Source organism: Gopherus flavomarginatus, chromosome 4, assembly GCF_025201925.1.
Source record: "Gopherus flavomarginatus isolate rGopFla2 chromosome 4, rGopFla2.mat.asm, whole genome shotgun sequence".
Taxonomy (NCBI): domain Eukaryota; kingdom Metazoa; phylum Chordata; order Testudines; family Testudinidae; genus Gopherus; species Gopherus flavomarginatus.
The window spans coordinates 30,472,342-30,497,579 of NC_066620.1; the positions used below are offsets into that span (position 1 = coordinate 30,472,342).

At 48.1% G+C, this 25,238-nt stretch overlaps 1 protein-coding gene across 10 annotated transcripts in view; it reads left to right on the top strand.

The window, feature by feature from the left end:
- FOXN2 (forkhead box N2) overlaps positions 1–25,238 on the top strand; it is a 158,114-nt gene that overhangs the window by 110,163 nt on the left and 22,713 nt on the right. The gene's annotated exons all lie outside the window — the stretch shown is intronic.

Below are 25,238 nucleotides of genomic sequence, written 5' to 3' on the forward strand. Positions count from 1 at the left end.
GGTTTAAATAGAGTTTCTCTTGTGGGTGGAGACCCCCTCCTCACTCCTATGCAAAGTCCAGCTCCAAGATGGAGTTTAGGAGTCACCTGGGCAAGTCACATGTCCATGCATGACTCACAGTTTTTACAGGTAGCATCCATTGTTTACATGCTACCTTGAACGTCCTCAAGTAGACTTCTTATGTGGATTGGAGCATTCAAGGATCCATTGTCCTTTTAAGTGTTTCTTGTTTAGGTACTTAATTTCAGCATTTCTTTCTCCAGGAACTGACCAAATGCTCTACTAAGGTTCTTTAGAAATCAAGCCAATGCACAGCCATCATTCATAACATTCATAACTTTGAATACAAAAATGATACATGCATACAAATAGGATTAATACATTCAGTAGATCATAACCTTTACGGAGATATGTTACATGGCATATATAGCATAAAACACATTCTAAGCATATTTCCATAAAGCCTTGTGTGAGGTACCGTCACAGTGTGGTTCCCAACCTGAGTAGACTTGAGCTAGCATGCTAAAAATACCAGTGTGGATGTTACGGTACTAGTAGCAGCTTAGGATAGCCACAGGACTACAAGCCTTCTTGTCTTCTGTGAGTCTGAGCCTCGGGAGTTAGCCCCAGCCAGTGCTGTATCATCTATACTGCTACCTCGGCTGGGAATCACACCTCCCAGCTGCAGTGCAAACATACCTTATGGCAGGGGTTTTCACAACAAATGTTCTTCTTCAAGTGCTTGCTCATATCCATTCCAATTAGGTGTGCGCGTGCCGCGTGCACGTTCGTCGGAGACTTTTTTACTCTAGCAACACTCGGTGGGCCAGCAGGTCGCCCCCTGGAGTGGCGCCGGTATGGCGCCTGATATAGACTCATAGACTCATAGGTCAGAAGGGACCAATATGATCATCTAGTCTGACCTCCTGCACAAGGCAGGCCACAGAACCCCACCCATCCAATTTTATAACAACCCCTATCCCAGGACCGAGTTATTGAAATCCTCAAAATTGGTTTGAAGACCTCAGGCTGCAGAGAATCCACCAGCAAGCAACCCGTGCCCCACGCTGCAGGGGAAGGCGAAAAACCTCCAGGGCCCCTGCCAATCCGCCCTGGAGGAAAATTCCTTCCCGACCCCAAATATGGTGATCAGCTAAACCCTGAGCATGTGGGCAAGACTCACCAGCCAGCACCCAAGAAGGAATTCTCTGCAGTAACTCAGTTCCCATCCCATCCAACATCTCCCCGCAGACCACTGATCAGACCTATCTGGTGGTAATCCAAGATCAATTGCCCAAATTAACGATCCTATCATAACATCCCCTCCATATACTTATCAAGCTTTGTCTTAAAGCCAGGAAAGTCTTTTGCCCCTACTACTTCCCTCGGAAGGCTATTCCAGAACTTCACTCCCCTAATGGTCAGAAACCTTCGTCTAATTTCAAGTCTAAACTTCCTAATATCCAGTTTATACCCATTCGTCCTCGTGTCTACATTAGTACTAAACTTAAATAATTCCTCTCCCTCCCTAACGTTAACCCCCCTGATATATTTATATAGAGCAAGCATATCCCCCCGCAGCCTTCTTTTGGCCAGGCTAAACAAGCCAAGCTCTTTGAGTCTCCTTTCATAAGGCAGTTTTTTCCATTCCTCGGATCATCCTTGTAGCCCATCTCTGAACCTGTTCCAGTTTGAATTCATCCTTCTTGAACATGGGACACCAGAACTGCACACAGTATTCCAGATGGGGTCTCACCAACGCCTTATATAACGGTACTAACACCTCCTTATCCTTGCAGGAAATACCCCGCCTGATGCATCCCAAAATCGCATTTGCTTTTTTAACAGCCGTATCACATTGGCGACTCAGTCATCCTGCTATCAACCAGTACCCCAAGATCCTTCTCCTCCTCCGTCGCTTCCAACTGATGCGCCCCCAACGTATATCCAAAATTCTTATTATTAATTCCTAAATGCATGACCTTGCACTTTCACTATTGTATTTCATCCTATTTCTATTACTCCAGTTTACAAGGTGGTTCAGATCTTCCTGAATAGTATCCCTGTCCTTCTCCGTGTTAGCAATACCCCCCAGCTTCGTGTCATCCACAAACTTTATTAGCACATTCCCGCTCTTTGTGCCAAGGTCAGTAATAAAAAGGTTAATATATATATACCCCTGCTGGCCCGCCCGCTCCTCAGTTCCTTCTTACTGCCCATGTCGGTCGTTGGAACTGTGGAGCACGGCTAGCCGTTCTCCACCTCCCTAGCTTTTCACTCTTCTACAGTATAATGTATATAGTTCTGTAATTATAGTAATAGTTGTAGTTATAAGTTAGTTAAGTGTAGTTTGTAAATAGTTATACAGAGGATCGGGGGTTCGCCCCCTTTTCCTCCCCGCAGTGCCGGGGCCCATGCCCAGTTCACCCGGGTTTAAGCCTTGTGCGGCCTGTCATCGGCCGATGCCCACAGGAGATCCGCACGACTCCTGCCTGAGGTGCCTAGGAGAGTCCCACCTTGCGGACAAGTGCCGGATCTGCAAGGCGTTCAAGCCCCGAACGAAGAAGGAGCGGGACAGTCACCTGAAGCAGTTCTTGATGGAGGCAGCGCTGACTCCCCCTCCGTCGGCACCGACTCCGGCACCGGGACCAAGTGTCGCCTCTGCTCCGGACCGCCCGGCGCCGGCAAAGGCTTCAACTTCCCGCTCGGCACCGGCCCGGCACCCTAGCCAGCACCGCTCCCCCTCCCCGAGGAGCAAGAAGCACAGGGCTCCTGCGGTACCTACAAATGCACCGCAGTCAGAGCGTGCCTCCAAACCTGACCGCCCGGCACCGTCATCCGCCACGGCACCGAGCGTCGTCGCACTGTCGACTCCGGCTCCTCAGGGACCATTGAGTCCGGTGCCTCTCAGCTCCCCAGTGAGAACAGCGGTTGAGCTTGTCGCGCCCTCCACGCCGGAGACCTTCTCCGTTGCATGCGACCTCATCGCCCTGACAGAGCCCGAGCTGCCCCAACCCCCGGCACCACCGATGCGGGTTCTCCAATCGATGGGCAAGCCCGCCATGGTATGGCCGCATTTGCCAGGCACTACTGGGCATCGGTCCCGTTCCAAATCGAGGGACCACTCTCAGCGTCGCCGCTCGAGATCCAGACGCCGCTCGCAGTCCCGGGACCGCTACCTGCGGCACCGGTCATACTCGCGGCACTGATCAAGATCCCGGTCGCTGTCGTATTACTCTCGGCACTGGTCTAGATCGCGGCACCGACATTCCTACCGCAGCCGATCCCGGCACGGCAGCGTATGGCACCGGTCGACCTCCCGGCACCGAGCTGGTAGCAGGTCCCGGTCCAGATCGAGGTACCGCCATGACTCCCGGTACCGCTCGCCGGCACCGCGCAGAGACGACATCAGGATGCGCAGAGGCCTGCCGCAGTCATCGACGGCTCCTCCATGGCCTTCACGGCAGTCGTCCGCTTCTTCCTGTATGGACAGCGCCTCTTACGGGGGTTCGGATGTTCAGGCCCGCCCGGACCAGGGACCACCACAATGGTCCTTTTGGACGCCCTGGGCATACCACCAAGCCCAGGGTGAACCTTCGGGCCCAGTTCGCTCGAGCCAATCGGAGCATCATGGACCAGAGGCCACAGTCAGGCGGCCTCCCCCCTCAGGTATGGAGGAAGACCCTGTGGATCCCCTGGCGCAGCAGGATGCCCGGGAAGTGGAGGTCCCTCTGGACGAGGCTTCCGTTCAGGAACCACTCCTCCCTGGGGTGTCTTCTTCCTCGTCCCCAGATGAGGCGGTAGCAGGCACATCTTCATCAGGGCCCCTGCCGATTGATCTCCAGGCACATCAGGACCCTCTGAGGCGAGTTGCCCAGAACATAAACCTTCCTGTAGAGGAAGTCCCGGAAGTAGAGGACCCAGTGGTAAGCATCCTCTTTGCGGAGGCACCGACCAGGGTAGCCCTCCCCTTCATCAAGTCGATCCAGGTGAAGGCGGACACCATATGGCAGTCTCCGGCCTCCATTCCACCCACTGCCCGCGGAGTGGAAAGGAAATATATGGTACCATCCAAGGGGTATAAGTACCTCTATGTACACCCCGCTCCCTGCTCCTTGGTGGTACAATCAGTCAATGAGCGGGAACGCCACGGCCACAAGCTCCTGCGCCAAAATCCAGGGAAGCCAGGCGCATGGACTTGCTGGGCCGCAAGATTTATTCTGCGGGAGGCCTTCAGCTCCATGTGGCGAACCAGCAAGCCCTCCTGAGCCGTTACAGCCACAACCCCTGGGAGGCTGTCGGCAAATTTACAGAGCTGCTTTCCCAGGACTCACGCCAGGAATTTTCATCTCTCCTGGAAGAGGGCAGGAGGGTTGCCAGGACCTCGCTACAAGCGTCCTTAGATGCCGCAGATTCGGCAGCAAGAACACTGGCGTCGGGTGTAGCCATGCGCCGTATATCGTGGCTGCAGTCTTCCGGACTACTGCCGGAGCTACAGTATACGATCCAGGACCTGCCATTCGACGGGCAGGGCCTCTTCTCTGAGAAAGACGGATCCCAGGCTACAGAGCCTGAAGGATAACCGGGTCATCATGCATTCGCTGGGAATGCACACGCCCCAGACTCAGAGAAGGCCATTCCGCCCCTACCATCAGTGCACTTACCCCCCGCCTCGCCCCAGACAAGATTTTAACCGGAGGCGAGGCCGGCCGAACCGCAGACGTCAGTCAGGTCCTCAAAGGGGTAACACTTCTGGGTCCAACAAGCCACCGCAGGGACCCAAGGCGAACTTTTGAAGGTGCGCCCGAGAGCAGCTTACCAATCCCTTCCCTGGATCCACTTCATTTCCTCAACTGCCTCTGCCCCTTCCTACCATCGTGGTCCCAGCTAACTTCGGATTGTTGGGTCCTGCGCACGGTGGAGTTTGGTTACCATCTTCAGTTTATTTCTCCACCCCCCTCCCATCCTCTCTCCTCGTCCCTCTTCAGGGACCCCTCTCACGAGCAACTTATCATCCAGGAGGTTCGCAAGCTCCTGCTCATTGGAGCTATAGAGGAGGTGCCAAGGGAGCTAAGGGGCAAGGGGTTTTATTCCCGCTACTTCTTAATCCCCAAGTCGAAAGGGGGCCTTCGACCCATCCTGGACCTGCGAGGCCTGAACAAATTCATCAAAAGGTTCAAGTTCTGCATGGTAACCTTAGGAACCATCATTCCTTCCCTGGATCCCGGAGATTGGTACGCCGCTCTCGACATGAAGGACGCTTACTTCCACATTGCGATCTTTCCCCCGCACAGGCGGTATCTTCGCTTTGTGGTAAATCAGGACCACTACCAATTCATGGTCCTCCCCTTTGGGCTCTCCTCGGCCCCCATTGTATTCACCAAGTGTATGGCGGTCGTCGCCGCTGCCCTGCGCCGTCATCATATCCATGTCTTCCCTTACCTCGACGACTGGCTCATTCGAGGCACATCGGAGGCGCAGGTGACCGGGCACATCACCATCATCACGGAGCTGTTTGCGAGTCTAGGCTTGACCATCAACCCGGACAAGTCCACTCTGGTGCCTACGCAGAGCATAGAATTCATCGGGGCAATGCTGAACTCCAACCTCGCGACGGCCAGCCTCCCCCGGCACCGATTGCAAGCCATAGTGTCCATGGTCACAAGCCTACAGGCCTTCCCGACCATGTCTGCTCGAACGTGCCTCGCTCTCCTTGGGCACATGGCCGCATGCACCTTCGTTACCAAGCATGCAAGACTCTGCATGCGCCCACTGCAGTCCTGGCTCGCGTCGGTCTATCAACTGGGCAGGGACGCCATAGACACAATCGTAACGATTCCACCGAATGTTCTAGGTTCCCTAGGCTGGTGGACAACGCCCTCCCAAGTATGTGCGGGCCTACCGTTTCACGCCCCTCAGCCCTCAGTGTCCTTGACAACGGACGCGTCATCGCTGGGCTGGGGTGCGCACCTGGGGACCCTGCGTACACAGGGTCTATGGTCACAGAGAGAGTTGACTCTTCACATCAATGTGTGGGAGCTGCGGCCAGTTTGCCTAGCATGCCAGACATTCCAATGCCATTTGCACGGCCGTTGTGTCGCGGTATTCACGGACAACACAACGGCCATGTATTACATCAACAAGCAGGGCGGGACCCGGTCCTCCCTGCTGTGTCAGGAAGCAATACGTGTGTGGGACTTTTGCATAGCCCACTCTATTCATCTAGTAGCCTCCTTTCTCCCGGGAGTGCGGAACACCCTCGCGGATCACCTGAGCAGTTCCTTTCTGTCCCACGAATGGTCCATCTGTCCGGACGTCCTCTATTTTGTTTTCCGGAGGTGGGGGTTTCCCCAGATAGATCTGTTCGCCTCCAGATCGAACAGGAAATGCCAGGTGTTCTGCTCTCTACAGGGTCGCTCCCCGGGCTCCCTGTCGGACGCTTTCCTCATTCCGTGGACGGGACGTCTTTGCTACGCCTTTCCACCCTTCCCTCTCGTCCACCGAGTCCTGATCAAGGTCCGGAGAGACAAGGCCCGCCTCATCCTGATCGCTCCGGCTTGGCCGCAGCAGCCTTGGTACACCATGCTGCTCGATCTGTCCCTGGCGAATCCAATTGCCCTACCTCCTTGGCCGGATCTGATCACACAGGACTTCGGCAGGATGCGCCATCCGGATCTACAGTCCCTCCATCTGTCTGCATGGCTCCTGGCTGGTTAAGCCAGTCTGAGCTGCGCTGTTCTGACGCAGTACAACAAGTGTTGTTGGGCAGCAGGAAGCCTTCCACGCGTTCAACCTGCCTAGCGAAATAAACGCTTCTGCTGCTGGTGCAACCAGCACGGCCACGACCCACTCTCCGTGCTAGTCCCCACCATTTTGGACTACGTTTGGTCTCTCAAGCAGCAGGGCTTGGCGATCTCCTCTCTGCGTGTCCATCTCGCGGCTATATCCACCTTCCATCCAGGCGAGGCTGGCAAGTGTGTGTTTTCCCACCCTATGATGTCAAGATTCATCAAGGGCCTGGAGCGACTATACCCTCAGGTCAAATGGCCTACCCCTACTTGGGACCTGAACCTTGTCTTGACCAGGCTCATGGCGCCCCCCTTCGAACCCTTAGCCACATGCTCGCTGCTGTACCTGTCCTGGAAAGTGGCCTTCCTAGTCGCTATCACATTGGCTCGGCGAGTCTCGGAGCTTCGGGCTCTGACCGTGGACCCTCCGTATATGGTGTTCCATAAGGACAAGGTACAGCTGCGACCACACCCGGCGTTCCTCCCTAAGGTCGTCTCCGCCTTCCATATTAACCAGGACGTCTTCCTGCCAGTCTTTTACCCAAAGCCGCATTCATCCCGAAGAGAGCAACATCTCCATTCCTTGGATGTCCGAAGAGCTCTCGCGTTCTACATTGAGAGAACTAAACTCTTCCGACGTTCACCACAATTGTTTGTGGCAGTAGCGGAACGCATGAGAGACCTGGCAATCTCCTCCCAGCGTATTGCATCCTGGGTCACGTCCTGCATCAGGACATGTTACGATTTGGCCCTCGTGCCAACGGGGGCCCTTACCGCCCATTCTACCAGGGCTCAGGCTTCGTCGGCCGCGTTTTTGGCTCATGTCCCCATACAGGAAATCTGCCGTGCGGCCACCTGGTCTTCTGTGCACACCTTCGTATCACACTATGCACTGGTCCAGCAAGCTAGAGACGATGCCGCTTTCGGCGCAGCGGTTTTACAGTCCGCAACGTCTCGCTCCGACCCCACCGCCTAGGTAAGGCTTGGGAATCACCTAATTGGAATGGATATGAGCAAGCACTCGAAGAAGAAAAGATGGTTACTCACCTTTGTAACTGTTGTTCTTCGAGATGTGTTGCTCATATCCATTCCACACCCACCCTCCTTCCCCACTGTCGGAGTAGCCGGCAAGAAGGAACTGAGGAGCGGGCGGGCCAGCAGGGGTATATATCAGGCACCATACCGGCGCCACTCCAGGGGGTGACCTGCTGGCCCACTGAGTGTTGCTAGGGTAAAAAAGTCTCCAACGAACGTGCGCGCGGCGCGCCCACACCTAATTGGAATGGATATGAGCAACACATCTCGAAGAACAACAGTTACAAAAGTGAGTAACCGTCTTTTTTGATGGCCTCAGAGTGCAGTGATCAACTCTCATGAGTGGCCACACTGACACTTTTTTCCTAAAATACTTAATTAACTTTTGGAAAAACAAATATCCACAGAGTCACATCCAAATCATTGTAATTTATATTTGTAGAGTTTTTTAGGCAAACTAATGCTGTCTCCCCATTTGCCCCCTATCTAGGACTTAATGGGTCTTGGGGCTTGCTGTGAAAAGTGATATTTATATATTTGTTAATATCACAGCACACTTAGTAGCTACCTGGAAGGCTATGAAAAGTGATAAGTGTTATTAGCAAACATACAAATATCTCTTTTCATCAAGAGCTAGTAAGTCTTCTGTGAAAAATGATACCTGCATGTTTGTTAATATCACTTTTCTCAGCAAGCCCCAGGACCCATTAAGCCCTGGATGGTGGGGCCAAAGGGGATCAGAGGCAATGGTGGGATGGATGTGGGGCTGGGGGAGGAAGCAGGGCCCCGAAGCTATGTAGGAGGGATGGATACAAGGCTGTGGGAGGCAGCGGGGGCTGGAGGAATGGGGGGGTGATGAGCCCCAATGTCACATGGCCGGAGCCTGGGCCTGGTGACTGTTGCCATGCGGCCAGGGGCAGGGCTCAATGCCCGGAGCTAGGGACAGGAATTGCATGGCCGGAGCCAGGGAGCGGAGCCAGAGCTGTGGCTCAGCACCTGGGGCCAGTGCCTGCCACTGCATAGCTAGAGCCCAGAGCTGGGTGCTAGAGCCCAGGGGTGTATGGCTGGAGCCAGGAGTCAATGCCTGAGCCAGCTCCCACCACTGCATGGCCGAAGTCCGGGAACAGAGCTGTGGGTCGGTGCCTGCTGCCATGCAGCTGGGGCAGGGGATCAGCACCAGGGGCTAGAGTTGCGTAGCTGGAGACCGGGTCCAGTGCCCACCACCTCATGGCTGGAACTGGGGTAAGAGGCCGACTGAAGCTCCAGAGCCAGAGGTTGGCACCCAAAGCCCTATGTTTGGAGCCCACTGCTGTGTGGCTAGGCTGGGGATTGGCACCTGTGGCCAGCGCCTGCCGCTGTGTGGCCGGAGCCAGTGCTTGCTGCCATACATTTGGAACCAGGGGCCTGACACTGCAGTCCCACAGTTGGAGGCCAGGGCTGTGTGGCCAGAGCTGGGAGTGCTGGTAGCCACTGCCCTGAAGTCCCGTAGCTGGAGCCTGCCGCCCAACCCCCGCCCCACCAATGTAGGTCAAGAACTCACCTTGCTCCTGCAGTTGTGCCCCGCCTCTCTCCAGTGGCAGTGCAGGGCAGCACATCTAGGAGCAACACTGCCCATGAGGCTGTTGTGGCCGCACGAAAAGCCCGTGGTGGCCACATTTGAGAAATATTGCCTTAGGGCCAGTAAGACTGATGGGTGCATTGGTTTGAATCATTGTTAAATAAAAAGTCTCAGAAGAGGACTGGAACTGTGCAGTCATTTGGAGCATGATTTCACAACCAGATTGCAATTGTTCTTCAGCCACAGAAGACAAAAAGCAGTGGTATCTTACAGCTGTGAATTCACAGGAGAAAAGGCTCTTTTGATGAGACATTCTATTCTAATGTCTTGTCTATATGGGAAGTTATTCCAGAATAGTTATTCCTGATTAATTCCACATGTGGACACTCTTATTCGGGAATAAGAGCATCCACACATGGAGTTAATCAAAAATAGTTAATCAATTTAATATTTACACCCTGCTATATCCCAAAGTAATTTGTATGTGTAGACAAGCCATAAGAAACACTGTTTTATCAATGAGGTGCTTTGGACAAGAAAAAAGGTATCCCCGCTGTGATATTGCCACCAATCAAAGGCATCTCAATACTGTCCTGAAATATGCAGACTGGCCTGGGAGATTTTTGCTATTATAAAAAATCCAAACATTGGCAATTTAAAAAGCCTTCCATTTAGTTTCCTTTACTCTGCTACTATGGCGAGTTGAATTATAAAGGTTGCAAATGTCACTGTTTTTTAAAAATTTTTTGCACACATGCATTTTCTTTTTTAGACTGCCCATCCTTATTTACCCCAGATCTTAAAATGAATCAGCAATTCATTTGTTTGTTTACACTGACAATAACATTTTCCATTTTGGTAGATGTGAAATAAAAGTTATGATCACATTTCAATAAGCATAGCTATAGTCACAGCAGGGGTGGAAAGTCACACACATCCTCCTCCCACAGTGGAGTCTGATCATCATAGCCTAATTAAGACCAAAGACCTTTTAAGGTTTATCTTGACTAGGAGAAGTGTTCAAGTTTAGATAGGATTTAGGTAACACCACATGCTAGCTAAATCTGACTTAAACTCATCCTTTTTCCTAGTATAGATATAAAGTTACACTTTAGCTTAAGTTTTATCTAGTTTGTGTTGTAGCCTAGGCAGGAGGAAATAACTGTAGATGTATCTTGGTGGTATTGGTTAATGCCGAATTCTACTGTGTACAGTCCTCAGGTTTTACAGAAGTTTTCTTTTGCACTGTGAAGTTAATATGTGTGTCTTTTAGAAGGCCAAGATCTGATTTCCTTGACCTGCGTTGTAAAAGCTGGAGTGGATTAAGTGATCAGTAAAGTAAGGCTCAACGTCCTTCTTATTGGTGACATTGTATACAGTTCTTTCAACTGGGTCTTTCACATCTGTACCCCAAAGAGGCAGTGCCAGATTGAAATTCACATCGATTCCCACTAAGTTTTTACTGAGTGATGAATCTGAGCACAGTAGTTACTTATTGCTCCACAGGCAGTGCCATAAAGAAGCTGATTTATGCCTCTGTTTAGCACAATGGAAGTGCGGGTAAAATTGTATCCTATTCAGAATAGGAATACCGTATGTAGCAATTGAATGATAGATAAGATGAGTTTTCAGTGCTCCATGAGGGAAGGCATGAGAGCTCTCAAGGAAGGAAGAGGAAGCCAAGCGGGTGGGTCCTTTGAGGACTAGCCTAGAATGGAATGAGCCCGCAAGCCAACCCAGAAGCAATTCTCAAGAGATGAGCCCCAGAAGAAAGCTGGGAAAAAGAAGAGGCCTCACCAGCAGCTATCACCGTTGTTGCACAAAGCCAATTTTCAAATAAAATAATGGCTCTATATCAGGGTGAATTTGATTTAAATCAAATTGATTTAAATCATGATTTAAGTCACTAGTCAGAAGGACTTGATTTAATCATGGATTTCTACATAAAAGTGCATTCTTGTTGGCTGTTATAACCTTAATACATATTCTTTACAGCTCAGAGATAGATGTAGGTTTCATTTTTAGAAGGTACACACTATACATTTTTAAGTGATTTATTTTGAAAACTTTTCAGATTAGTTTTACATCTATATCAGAAAACTGGGAGGTGAACTATCTCCAATTCAACAGGTTAATCATTAACATTTGGAGGATTTTCTTGCCATGCTATATTAGGAGGAGAACATCACCAGACAGACATTTAAATTGTTTTATTTAACTAGAACAACGATCTGTATTCTGGATTTTTTTCTTCAACAGGAAACATACACTATTTTAACAAAACAAGCATATGAATTTTTGAATTTAGTTAAACATTCAAGTTTTTTAAAATCAGGTTGGTTTTTGTTAAAATTGTTTTTAACTAAAATGGTTAAATTAAATATTTAAAAAAATATTAAATTGACTATGTGAGCCAGGTCAACATGAGAAACCTAAAATATTGGCTTCTGCACCTAATTCAGTTGTCTTCACCTTCATTTTTCTGTTTGCTCAGAATCTGGAAAAGAAAAGCAAGCTTTCCTCCTTTTTCAGGTCCCAAACGATTTCTCAGTTTGGATTGAATTAGTCCAAAGGAAGAAAATATTCTTGCTACACCGACAGAAGAAGCTACTGCTATTAAAAGTGAGATTATCATTTCAACAGTCTCTGAATCCAAGTGCTTAAATGACCTCCACCAGTTCACTGGTGTGCCTTTCTTTAAAATATCATCAGCAAACATACGGTATATTTCTTGAATGGTTCACCCTTAGCTCTGAAGTTTATTATAGTTGGCATTATGTGAGGATGATGGCTATCCAGCAAACTCCTCTTCAGCAGTTAAGGTTTGATCCTGGTATTGAGAATATTTCCAAGAAAATGAGCTGGAGATAGTGCTTGTCCCATTCGTTTTTTTAATGCTTGTAATTTAACTCTGTCATTGCATATTTCTCTTTTTAAGACCTCACTCAGTTCTTTCCAAATTTCAACAACATCAACAATAAAACAGCTATTTCCCTGCATTTTGTTCAAGGCTACAGAAATAGGCTTCAGGGTACTCAGGATGTGTTCAACATTTCTCTTAAGCCCAATGTTGAGAACTTTGGCTGTGACAGTGCCCTCTATTTTTTCACGATTTTGTTCACAAACTGTCATCAGATTAGGCCATTTCTTGATATAGTTCTCAAAACAGTCCACTACTGAGTTCCATCACACGTTTTGTGGGAGAGTTAGCTTGGTTCCTCCTGTTTTTTTCGGAGCAGCTGCTGCAAAGTGGTTGTTAGGGAAGGATTTTGCAATTTCAACAACTTTATCCTTTATTTCTGGAACACTGAAGTCTTTGGCAAGGAGATGCATTGAATGAGCACTGCAACCGTATGTTATTAGCTTGGGACTCTCTTCACTCTCTTCTACACAATTTCTTCTCATATTGGATACATTTGCAGCATTGTCTGTGACCAAGCTGTGGTACTAGACATTTGAATTTTTTTCACAGTTTGTTATAGCTCTTACTGATACTTCTTGTAAGTATTCTGCTGTGTGCACATTTTCTGATGTATCAATTGTTTCTGTAAGGAAGACATTCCCTTCTGTTGTCACACAGGCACATACAACAGGATCATTGTGGACATTGCTCCACCCATCAAGACTCAGGTTAACTATTTTATCCTCTAGACCTTTTGCACACTGCTCAATTTCTCTTTCATACACTTTATCCAGCAATTTGCCTGTGACATCTCCTCTGCTGGGTTGACTGTATCCTGATCTTAATGACTGAACCATGTTAATGAAGTGTGGGTTCTCAGTCATACGAAAGGAGAGTTCATTGCATAAACAACCCGGGCAATTTTTTCATGATTACTTCTTTTTGTAATCTGCTGGTTCTATCACAAAGTTATCTGTGGTTGTTTCTGGATGATGGAGGTTTTTTTTCTTTTTGCTACAGGTGATCTACTGTGGCTATGTGATATACACAGGGCCGGTGCAACCATTTAGGCGACCTAGGCAGTCGCCTAGGGCGCTAGGATTTGGGGGGTGCCATTTTCTTCAGCAGTGACTGCCGTGGCTGGATCTTCGGCTGCCCCGGTCGCCGCCGGCATTTAGGTGGAGGGAGCTGGGGCAGGGGAGCGCAGGGAGGGCTGCCTGCTGCAAGGGGGGGGGGCCGGCACGCAGGGGAACTCCCCGCCCCAGCTCACCCCGGCCCTGCCTCCTCCCCGAGCACGCCGTGGCTGCTTCACTTTTCCTGCCTCCCAGGCTTGCGGTGCCTAAGCTGATTGGCGCCGCAAGCTTGGGAGGCAGGAGAAGTGAAGCAGTGACTGCGTGCTCGAGGTGGAGACGGAGCGGAGTGCGGAGCTGCTGCAAGGGGGGCGCCTCAGGGCAGAGGGTGAGGAGCTGCCGCAAGGGGGGGCACCTCAGGGTGGAGGAGGGGAGCTGCCGTGGGGAGAAGGGCGCCTCAGAGTGGAGGTCCGGGGGGGGGGGAAGGGCGCACGGTGGAAGTTTCGCCTAGGGCGTGAAACATCCTTGCATCAGCCTTGGACATACATGATGTGACTGAAACACTATCATTGGCAGATAACTCTGAAACTATAAACATGTGCTGTGTATTTATACCTGCCTCTGTATTTTCCACTCCATGCATCTGATGAAGTGGATTTTAGCCCATATGAAAGCTTATGCCCAAATAAACTTGTTGGTCTCTAAGGTGCCACAAGGACTCCTTGTTGTTTTTTCTGAAACTATAGAAAATGCTGGTGATTTTGAAGGTGGATAGTCTTCAGAATCCTGTACGTTGAGGATGGATTCTCCTAAACAAAATAAGTTAATGCAGTTATTTAATTATTATTACCATATTGCTCATTTAGTATTACATTCACTGACACTTAGTACTACTTTAAAGGTGAAATTGTAAAAGGAAGATCTGCCTATTTCAGCTATTTATTTCTATTTATTTTTTATCACAACTGCATCTAAAATGATAGTACCATAGAGTAACAACTATATTTTTTGCTCAAACATGAGAATTCAAAAATTGTCCAGAAGGAAAACAGGCAGTCCTTAAGAAAGAAGTATGAAATAAAAAAGTTTACCAGCCTGAAGATCCTGCGTGTTCAGATATGGTCCTTTCATCAACGCAGGTTCCTCCTGAGAAAGAACACTTCTCATGATGGTTTTTCATTCGGGCAACCAGGCCTTGCCTTTCTCTGTTGCACTGTTTCCATTTTGGATGCATGCCTGTCTTACCCACAGGTAGAGGAACTTCATTAAAATATTCCCAAACTGGGTCTCTTTTATGGCATGCTGCCATTATAGGTTTTCCCTTCTAGTGAGAGAATGCTATGTGTGATGGGGCAAGACGAGAGGGCTATAGGAAAGTAGTGGGAAACAGGTATGTTAGCCCCAGGCTAAACAAATCCCTGTTACCATGGTAACCAAGTGGCAGTTGCTCCAGCTTAATCAAGACACCTGGTGCCAATTAAGATCCTTCCAAAAAGCAGTGGAGAGAGCTAGGTTGACTGGGACACCTGAAACCAATCAGGGGCTGGCTGAAGCTAGTTAAAAGCCTCCCAGTTAGTCAGGAAGGCATGCATGTCAGGCGCTATGGGAGGAAGTTGTGCTGTTGGAGAAACTGAGCAGTACACACCATATCACGCACAAGGAAGGAGGCCCTGAGGTAAGGGTGAAGTGGAGCTTGAGGAATTGGGGGCTGCTGTGGGGAAGTAGCCCAGGGAATTATACACATCCTGTTTTTAAACGATCAGCTACCATAGCTGATACTATTAGGGTCTCTGGGCTGGAGCCCAGAGTAGAGGGTGGGCCAGGGCTTCCTCCTGTGCCCCTGATTAATCACTGAGACTGAGAGACAACAGAGACTGTGCAAGGGAGGATAGCTTCTCCTAACCTCCCTCGCTGGCTTATGATCAAAATAGCTCAGCAGGCTGTGACCCTGGCCTCCAGGAGGGCTATGTGGAGGGTCACAGTGAACCTCTGAGACTAGTGAAATCCGCTAGGAAACACGGGACCCATGGAGACAAGGACAGAGCTTTGTCACAACTGGTGTTAACCGTGGGATCATTGTTCACAGTGTGTGGAAGAAAGAGGTTTAAAAAAAAAAATAAGTGCACTGGGGTTTTGGATTTTTTTGTTTTGGTTTGTTTGTTTGCTTTGTATCACAATGGAGGAGGTACTAAGAGCTCTGGTACAAGCCACGGCAGCCCGGCAGGAGGCCACCTGGGCTCAGGCGATGGCACAACAGGAGTCTACGTGGCTACAGCAGGAAACCAATCAATTATTGATGGGCCAGGCAACCCAACATCGTGCCCACTTGCGAGAGGTAGTGGACCAGCTGAAGAGCCTCACCATCCAGGCCCGGGGGTCCGACAGGATGTGAACTCTGAGGGCCACTGGTTGTCTGCCAAAGATGACATCAGAAGATGACGTAGAGGCATATCTCCTCTCATTCTAGAGGACTGCTCGGCGTGAGGCATGGCCCCAGGAGCAGTGGGGTCAGCATTCTCACCCCTTTTTTGTGCAGCCTGGACAAGATTTTGGAGACCCTATGGTGGTGGACCATTACATGTGGGGACTGCCACCAGATCTCCGCAAATGGGTAGGCCAGAATGATCCATTCACCTACGATGAGATGATCACAGAATGACGTGAAAGACGGATGACAGCCAGGGAATTGATCTGACTACCCAAAGAAAGCACCTTTTGGAGCAAGCGCCCGAACCCAACCCTGGAAGATTGTGTGACCAAACCCCCAGGGAGTCCTAGGTGGAAGGCGGGCATGAAAACCAGCGGGGACCCCAGAAGAAAGGAATTGGCCTGAATGGGGGGGACCCTGGGACTAAACCCCCTAACTCCCATGATAGGGGAGTGATTAGAAGCAATTATAGATGTTATGCATGTGGGGAGTGGGGACATAGTAGCACAGTGTCCCAGCACCAAGGAGCCTATGCAATGTAACTTGGGGGATTCTGAGGTCCCATGCTCCCTTATCTACCTTGCAGGCGTCGCATTAGCCCCGCATAACTACACCAGGTTGGTGACGATAAATGGAGCAGAGGCTACAGCGCTTGTGGACTCTGAGAGTGCTATCACCCTCATATCGGGTAAGCTGGTAAATAGTAACCAGCTGCCACAAGCCAAACATGTAGCAGTGACATGTGTGCATGGGGCCGTGAGCCATTACTCCACCATCCTGGTGGAAGTAGAGGTTCCTGGGAACCCCATGGAGGTGTTAGTGGTCATGGTTCCTAAACTACCATATCCTGTAGTCATTGGGAGGGACTATCCAGGGTTTGATAATTTACTCCCCCCCGAGAGGCTGGAGGGAGGTGGGGACCCTGAGGGCAGCGACTTATCTCCAGGGGAATGCCAACCCCCGATGTTCGCTGAGATTTCTCAGGATCTGTTCTCAGCCCCCTGAAGGACCCGGAAGACCAAAAAAGAGAGGAAGGCCGCAAAAGCCGTGGGAATCCGGATCCTGACCCAGGGCTAGAAGACCGCCTTCGTAGGCAGATGAACACAAGCAGCCAAGAGACAAACTACCACCACAGAAAGTGAACCAGAGGCCGGCCCAGCCGTGACGGTGGTGAGCCATTGAAAGAAGCAGAAGCGGGTCCCTGGGAGCTCACGCAGGTGAGTCCTGGGAGAGAGACTTTTGGGTGGGACCAGGCTGAAGACCCCAGATATGATAAAGCCAGGAAAGATAGATGGGATACCCGAGATAGATGGGATACCCGAGGATGGGTCCAGGACCTTACTTTATAGTAAAGAAAGATCTCCTGTACCGGGTGATGCAAATGCAGGAGCAAGAGATACAGCAACTTCTGGTGCCACAAAAACATCAAAAAGCCATACTGAGCCTTGCCCACAGTCACCTGTTTGGAGGACACCTAGGGGTAGAGAAAACCCAGGCACGGATCCTGTGGAGGTTCTTGTGTGGGGTGTCAGCTACATAGCCCTCGCCCGCATTTGCAGGCCTCTTTGATACCTCTTCCAATAATAGAAGTACCATTTGAATGCATGGCCATGGATCTGGTAGGTCCCCTAGAGAAAACAGCTCGAGGCCACCAACATGTGCTTGCTGTACTGGACTATGCAACCTAGAAGCTGTCTCCCTACACAACACGACTTCCAAGACAATAGCTAAGGAGCTAGTACAGATCTTTGCCCGGGTTGGGCTACCCAGGGAGATATTGATGGATCAAGAGACACCTTTTGTGTCCAAGTTAATGAAAGATCTCTGTTCATTGCTCCACATCCAAGCCCTATGGACCACTGTATAACACCTGCAGACAGGTGGCCTTGTGGAAAGGTTCAGTAGGACTCTCAAAGCCATGATCAGGAAAGTGGTGAGCCGGGATGGGAAAGATTGGGATACCCTATTGCCATACCTCATGTTCGCCATCCAGGAGGTCCCACAAGCCTCCATGAGTTTCTTTCCGTTCAAATTACTATATGGGCACCACTCCCGGGTCATATTGGCTATAGCCAGAGAAGCCTGGGAAGAGGAGCCAAATCCCGGAAGGAACATAGTGGAGCGTGTACTGCAGATGAGGGATCGGATAGCCCGAGTTACGCCCATTGTACGACAACACTTGGAGAAAGCACAGGAGACCCAACAAACCCATTATAACCACCAAGCAAAGCTTTGATGGTTCCAACCAGGGGATCTAGTGATGGTCCTGGTGCCCACAGCAGAAAGTAAACTCTTGGCCCAGTGGCAGGGACCCTATGAAGTGATCGAAGCTGTGGGAGAGGTGAACTATAAGGTGCAGCAGCCAGGCCACAAGAAACCGGAGAAAATTTACCACATCAATATTCTAAAACCTTTGTACAATTGAAAGGCATGCTTAGATGCGCAGGAGACCCTTTCCCAGAGGATAACTTACACAAGCGAGGATATCACCCAACTTGATGACGATCCGAAAGATCGAGGCAGCCGACGTGATTAATCACAACCGAGATGTGTTCTCTACAAAACTGAGACAGACGACTGAGATCTATCATCATATCCGCACGATCTCTGGAGCCAAGGTAACACTGAGACCCTACCGAATCCCAGCAGCCAAAAGAGAAGAAATCAAGGCCGAAGTAAAGAAAATGTTCGAATTAGGGGTGATTGAAGAATCTTTTAGTCAGTGGTCAGGTCCAATTGTTTTAGTGCCTAAACCTGACGGTTCCACGAGATTCTGTAATGACTTTCGCTGACTGAATGAAGTATCTCAATTCGATGCATACCCCATACCACGCATCGATGAACTGGTTGACTAGGTAGTGCCTGATTCTTTTCTACACTCGGTCTGACAAAAGGGTATTGGCAGATTCCACTGACTAAAGAAGCTAAAGAAAAGACAGCGTTCTTCACCCTGGACGGGCTATTCCAGTACACTGTCCTCCCTTTTGGGTTACATGGGGCCCCAGCCACATTCCAGCGCCTCATAGATAAATTGCTGTGCCACCATACTATTATGCAGTCGTGTACCTAGATGATGTCATAATCCATATGCCAGACTGGGGAACCCACTTAGAGAAAGTTGAGGCACTACTACGCAGCTTAAGATGGGCTGGCCTCACCGCTAATCCTGCTAAATGCGCCATAGGGCCAGACGCTAGGTACCTGGGGTATATTGTAGGAAGGGGCATAGTGAAGCCCCAAATGAATAAGCTAGAGGCAATTAAAAACTAGCCCCGGCCGACCTGAAGGAAGCAGGTCCACGCGTTCCTAGGCGTGGTAGGCTATTACCAATGTTTTATTCCCCTCTTTGCCACTAGGGCAAGTCCCTTAACGGACCTGGCCCGAGATCCAGACATGGTGAAGTGGACCGACGCAGCAGAGGGGTATTCACAGATCTTCGGATGGCCCTTTGTAATGACCCTGTACTCATAGCCCCAGACTTTAACAAGGAATTTATTTTACAAACAGACGCTTCCGAGATGGGGTTGGGGGCGGTACTGTCGCAAATGGTGAGAGAAGAGGAACACTCTATTCTCTACCTAAGCAGAAGGCTGCTCCCAAGAGAACAGAAATACTCAGTAGTTGAGAGAGAATGCCTTGCTGTCAAATGGGCCATGGAGACACTGCATTATTACCTCTTAGGCTGGCGATTTACTCTTGTGACGGACCATGCACCCCTCCAGTAGATGCAGCGGAATAAAGAAAAGAAGGTCACCAGGTGGTTCTTATTCCTCCAGCCATTCCAGTTCCACATACGGCACAGGGCTGGATGCCACTACGGCAACGCTGAGGGTCTGTGACGAGCACACTGCCTGGCGTCCCAAGTTGCAGAACTCTATGGTGTTGGGGGGGGGGGGATATGTGATGGGGCAAAGCCAGATGGCTGTAGGAAAGTAGTGAAAAACAGGTATGTTAGCACCAGGCTAAACAAACCCCTGTTACCATGGTAACTAAATGGCAGTTGCTCCAGGTTAATCAAGACACCTGGCGCCAATTAAGATCCTTCCAGAAAGCAGTGGAGACAGCTAGGTTGATTGGGACACCTGAAACCAATCAGGGGCTGGCTGAAACTAGTTAAAAGCCTCCCGGTTAGTCAGGGAGGTGCGCATGTCAGGCGCTATGGGAGGAAGTTGTGCTGTTGGAGAGACTGAGCAGTACACACCATATCACGCACAAGGAAGGAGGCCCTGAGGTAAGGGTGAAGTGGAGCTTGAGGAATTGGGGGCTGCTGTGGGGAAGTAGCCCAGGGAATTATACACATCCTGTTTTTAAACAATCAGCTACCATAGCTGATACTATTAGGGTCCCTGGGCTGGAGCCCAGAGTAGAGGGTGGGCCAGGGCTCCCTCCTGTGCCCCTGATTAATCACTGAGACTGAGAGACAACAGAGACTGTGCAAGGGAGGATAGCTTCTCCTAACCTCTCTCGCTGGCTTATGATGAAAATGGCTCAGTAGGCTGTGACCCCTGCCTCTAGAGAGAAGGGCTATGTGGAGGGTCACAGTGAACCTCTGAGTCCAGCAAAATCCACCAGGATGCATGGGGCCCACGGAGACAAGGACAGAGCTTTGTCACGTATGGTAGATCTCAAAACAGTCAGAAAGACCTCAAGACTTCTGGCATATGCTGCTCAAACGGTTTCACTTTTGTTTCTACTGCCTGTCTCTCCCTTCTCATATTTATCTTCAGACTTCTTCTCCTCGTCCAGATCTATTTCGCCCTCAACAATCTTCTATTCATTGAACTTTTTGAAACTTTTCACTTTTAGAGAGAGGTAAGGGATTGACTCTGTGTACACAAATTTACAGCAGGACAATAGGCTTGAGGTCTGTTATTTATCACCTCTATATATTTTAATACATTTTTGCTGTTAACAAGCATGTTATCTCTGGAGACCTAAATCCAGTCTGAGAACTGCAAAACTAAGCATCTCTGATGGTATCTTCTAGACTGAGCACTGAGTCCCATTGGGTAGATAGAAAGATTAACCTAAATAATCCGTATAGAAGCCCCTGGGACCCCATAAGATTGGGTCCCTAATCCATGAACTATTGGAACTAATTTACATAACTTTTGTTAAATATTACACAAATATATTTGTCTCATACTATAGAATAAGAATTTGTAATCCCTAATCCATGATGAGATATCTTTGAGCTATAATATATCTAAAATAAAACTAAATTTTTAGATAGGTTTTTTTCCTCAAAAAGCATTTTATAATGCTGATTAACATTTTTTTTAAAAGATCATTGATTTTTATCCACCCTGTGCAATATACTCTTATTAAGAGGGTGAGTTCAGCCAGTTAGGGTAATCAGAGCTGTGCTGGGGTTAGCTGGCTAATAGTCTATTTAAATACAAATATCTAAAGAAAAATAGTTGGTGTATTTTTTGTAGTTTTCACACTAAGCTTTGTTGCAGGGTAAAGAATAGTATCCTGTAAAAAAGGAATTTTACAGAAAGCAACGTTCAGAGGCATCTGTTTGTAGGGTATTTCAATAACCACTAAATAACACACTTTTATTTCTGAATTTTTCCCCTAATTCATAGTGCAGGCTCTTTTTATAACAAAATTTGTCATCGTATGAAAAAAGCCGAATAACTTAGATCCCTCCGTGAGTGGATGCTACACTGGTGCTGTCTAAGCCCTGACAATATTTAATTGTCAGGAACATCAGTTCATAAAAGCATAGGAATGGATCCTCAGCTGGTGTAAGTAGTTATAGGCCCAATGAAGTCAGTAGGTATTTGACAATTTACAAATGCTGAGGCTTTATCCCATGAAGTTTGAATCTTCATTCTGAAACATTTTTCTCATGTATTGACAAGATTACTTTTATTTTCTCTTCTGTTCTAAAATATAGAATTGCTCTAATGCAAATATTTAATAACCAACGTGTCAGAATGGCTGTCTGGTATTATGCATTTTCTGTTCTTTTTATAAGTTAATACAGAATCATTTATATTTGTCATCTTTTATTTTTTTACTTGATCCACCTTCCATCATCCGTATACATTAGTGGCTTTTGTAAGATTCTGCCAGATTTCTCAACAGGAAAACTTGGCACTGCTAGCCTCCTAGCTGTGACATGATAGCTCACTGGGATAGGGTTGCTTTAACTCTCAGTATCTGATTTGTCTCTTCTGTATTACAAGAAGCAACTAGCCTAACTAATAGCTTTCCCCTATATGCAGTGAATGGGCAAAGAAGCTTTGGGAGAAGTAGAGCATATTCTCTCATGCGTAGTTTTTTTTATATGTCAATTTGAATAACCTGGAATGTGTAGCAAAATAGTGGTAACATTGCTGGGCTTACGGGTTCTACCAAGTAGGATACACTGAATTGTCAGGATTTCAGGTTTTGGAAACATGGGACCACAATAATTCACTTAGTAGTTGGTTACCAGACATGATGCTTTCTCACTAAACTGTAAGCCACGAGGAGTCATTGGCCTCGCCTGGACTAGGAAGAAATGGTATTTTTTCAATCAAATTTAGTCAAAATAGTTTAACGTAATTGAATTAACATCAGTATAGGCTCAGTGTGATGGGTTATTGAGGCAATGAAAGGGTTAATGAGCTGCTGTGGGCTCAGTCATCCCAACCATGCTATAGGTATCAGGTTTGCAAGAAGAGGTTAAAAGGGTAGAGTCCAACTCATTTGGGAACTAGCTGGAAGGAAGAGCAGACCTCCAGGTCTCGCTCTGTGAGAAGCCTTCTGGGATCAGGAACTGCTTGAGATTGCTGCCAGCCAGTCTGTCTCCGAGGGAAGATAGGCCTGATGGAGGACTTTTATTTTGATTTGCTACCAGTGCCTTCCTTGTTATTGCTGGGAAAGACTGCTGTAGTTGTTGCCCCTCCCTCCCTCCTGCCCCCGAAAGGTGTGACAGCCTAATAAAACACTTTTGTCTTGTACACCTGACTGGGAACCTAGCAGCGGTTGCCCACAAGCTTTACAGCAACTCTGTTGCATGAGGTGATTTTAGATGGTTAAGTTGCAATCTAATTTGATCTGCTAAAATCTAAATTGTGTCTATGTTGGTGTTAAATGGAGGGCTTATTCAAGCTAAGGCCATTTGACTGAAAAAAGTATTTTCCCCCAGTCTTGACAAAGGCCATGGACTTCAGTGTAGAATAGGGGTCGGCAGCCTTTCAGAAGCAGTGTGCCAAGTCTTCATTTATTCACTCTACTGTAAAGTTTTGCGTGCCAGTAATAGATTTTAACCGTTTTAGAAGGTCTCTTTCTATAAGTCTATAATATATAACTAAACTATTGTTGTGTGTAAAGTAAATAAGGTTTTTAAGATGTTTAAGAAGCTTCATTTAAAATTAAATTAAAATGCAGAGCCTCCCGACCGGTGGCTAGGACCCAGACAGTGTGAGTGCCACTGAAAATCAGCTCGCGTGCTGCCTTCGGCACATGTGCCATAGGTTGCCTACCCTGGTGTAGAAGAAACTGGCTGTTCATGTTTTTGATTTATTGTAAAATACCATTCCAACCAGAAAGCAAAGATGGGAGAAGAGTATTGTCAGAGTATTACTCAAGAGTACTAAGAGATGCAAGAACCTTCTGAACTGAAACATTAATGCAGAAACAGTTATTCAGATAAAAAGAGGAATGGGGCCTGGGGTCAGTCTGACAGTGTGTTTCTGACTTCCTGGAATTCTTAATTTCCAGCTAGACTCTGCGGGGGTGGGTGGCTGGGGGAGTTGCAATGGTTGCAGCAGCTTGTCTAACCTAACACTTGCTGCTTTCACTTCATTTAAGGACATGTCTACACTTAAAGTTAATAGCTTCATCAGGGAGGGATGTGAAAAACCCCACCCCTGCGAGCGACATGGCTATATTGACAAAAACCCCAGTATACACACAGCTGTGTGGATGGAAGAGTATGTCTGTCAACATAGCTAACATTGTTCAAGAAGGTAGTGTTCCTAGATCAGCAGAAAAACTTTTTCTGTAGGTATCAGCTGCGTCTACTCTAGCGTGCTCTGACAGCTTAGGCTATGAGACGTAGACATAACCTGAGACTAAACTATTCTGATCTAAACACCTGTTATATTGGTGTAACTACAGCCCTTATAATTAGGGGATTGTACTGTTTTAACTCTGTTTCTAACCCACTGTAGCAGTACAAAAGCTGTGCATAGACCAGCCCTTACATTCATACACACTCCTGGGATGCTGACTTCCCTTGCACCTAGTCAACCCAAAAATGATTTTGTTTTAAAGGTTAGAAGAAAACTGAAAAGTTTCTCTCAGTTATGGAGCTGTTAATTCGCACATTTGTTTTTCAGAATTTGTTCTCCCTTTACTCATGTGATAAATCAAACATGACTTGTGTCATGGTATAATTCCCCACTCTGAACCTTAGCGTCCAAAAGATGGGGTACCAGCATGAATTCCTCTAAGCTCAGTTATCAGCTTAGAACCTGTAGCGCTGCCACCAACTAGGAATTCCAGTGCCTGGTACACTCTGGTCCCCCCAAAACCTTGCCCAGGGACCCCCAAGACCCAGACCCTCTGGATCTTAACACAAGGAAAGTAAACCCTTTCCCTCACCGTTGCCTCTCCCAGGCTTCCCCTCCCTGGGTTACCCTGGAAGATCACTGTGATTCAAACTCCTTTAATCTAAAACAGAGAGGAAAATGCACCTTCCTCCCTCCTTCTTTCTCCCCCTCCCAGACTCTTCCTGAGAGAGAAAGTAATCCTAACACAGAGAGAAATTAGCCTCTCTCTCCCCCTTCCCTCCTTTCTCCCACCAATTCCCTGGTAAATCCAGACCCAGTCCCCTGGGGTCTCACAAGAATAAAAAAACAATCAGGTTCTTAAACAAGAAAAGCTTTTTAATTAAAGAAGGAAAAAATCAGTAAAAATTATCTTTGTAAATTTAAAATGGAATAGGTAAAGGGTCTTTCAGCTATAGATACTGGGAACACCCTCCCAGCCTAAGTATTCAAGTACAAATTAAAATCCTTTCAGCAAAATATAAATTTGAACTCCTTCCAGCCAAATACACATTTGCAAATAAAGAAAACAAACATAAGCTTAGCTCACCTTATCTATCCAGTACTCACTATTTTAAACTTATAAGGGCCTGTATCAGAGAGATTGGAGAGAAACCTGGTTGCACATCCTGTCCCTCTGAGCCCCTAGAGAGAACAACAACCAACAACTAACAGCACACACAAAAACTTCCCTCCCTCAAGATTTGAAAGTATCCTGTCCCCTGATTGGTCCTCTGGTCAGGTGACAGCCTGGCTCACTGATCTTGTTAACCCTTTACCGGCAAAAGATATGAAGTACTTCTGTTCTATTAACTCTTAACTATCCGTTTATGACAACTTGTTTTTGCAACTTCCAACATGCTATGCATTTACTCCTCAGTACAGACATTTGACTTGGATGGATTTGA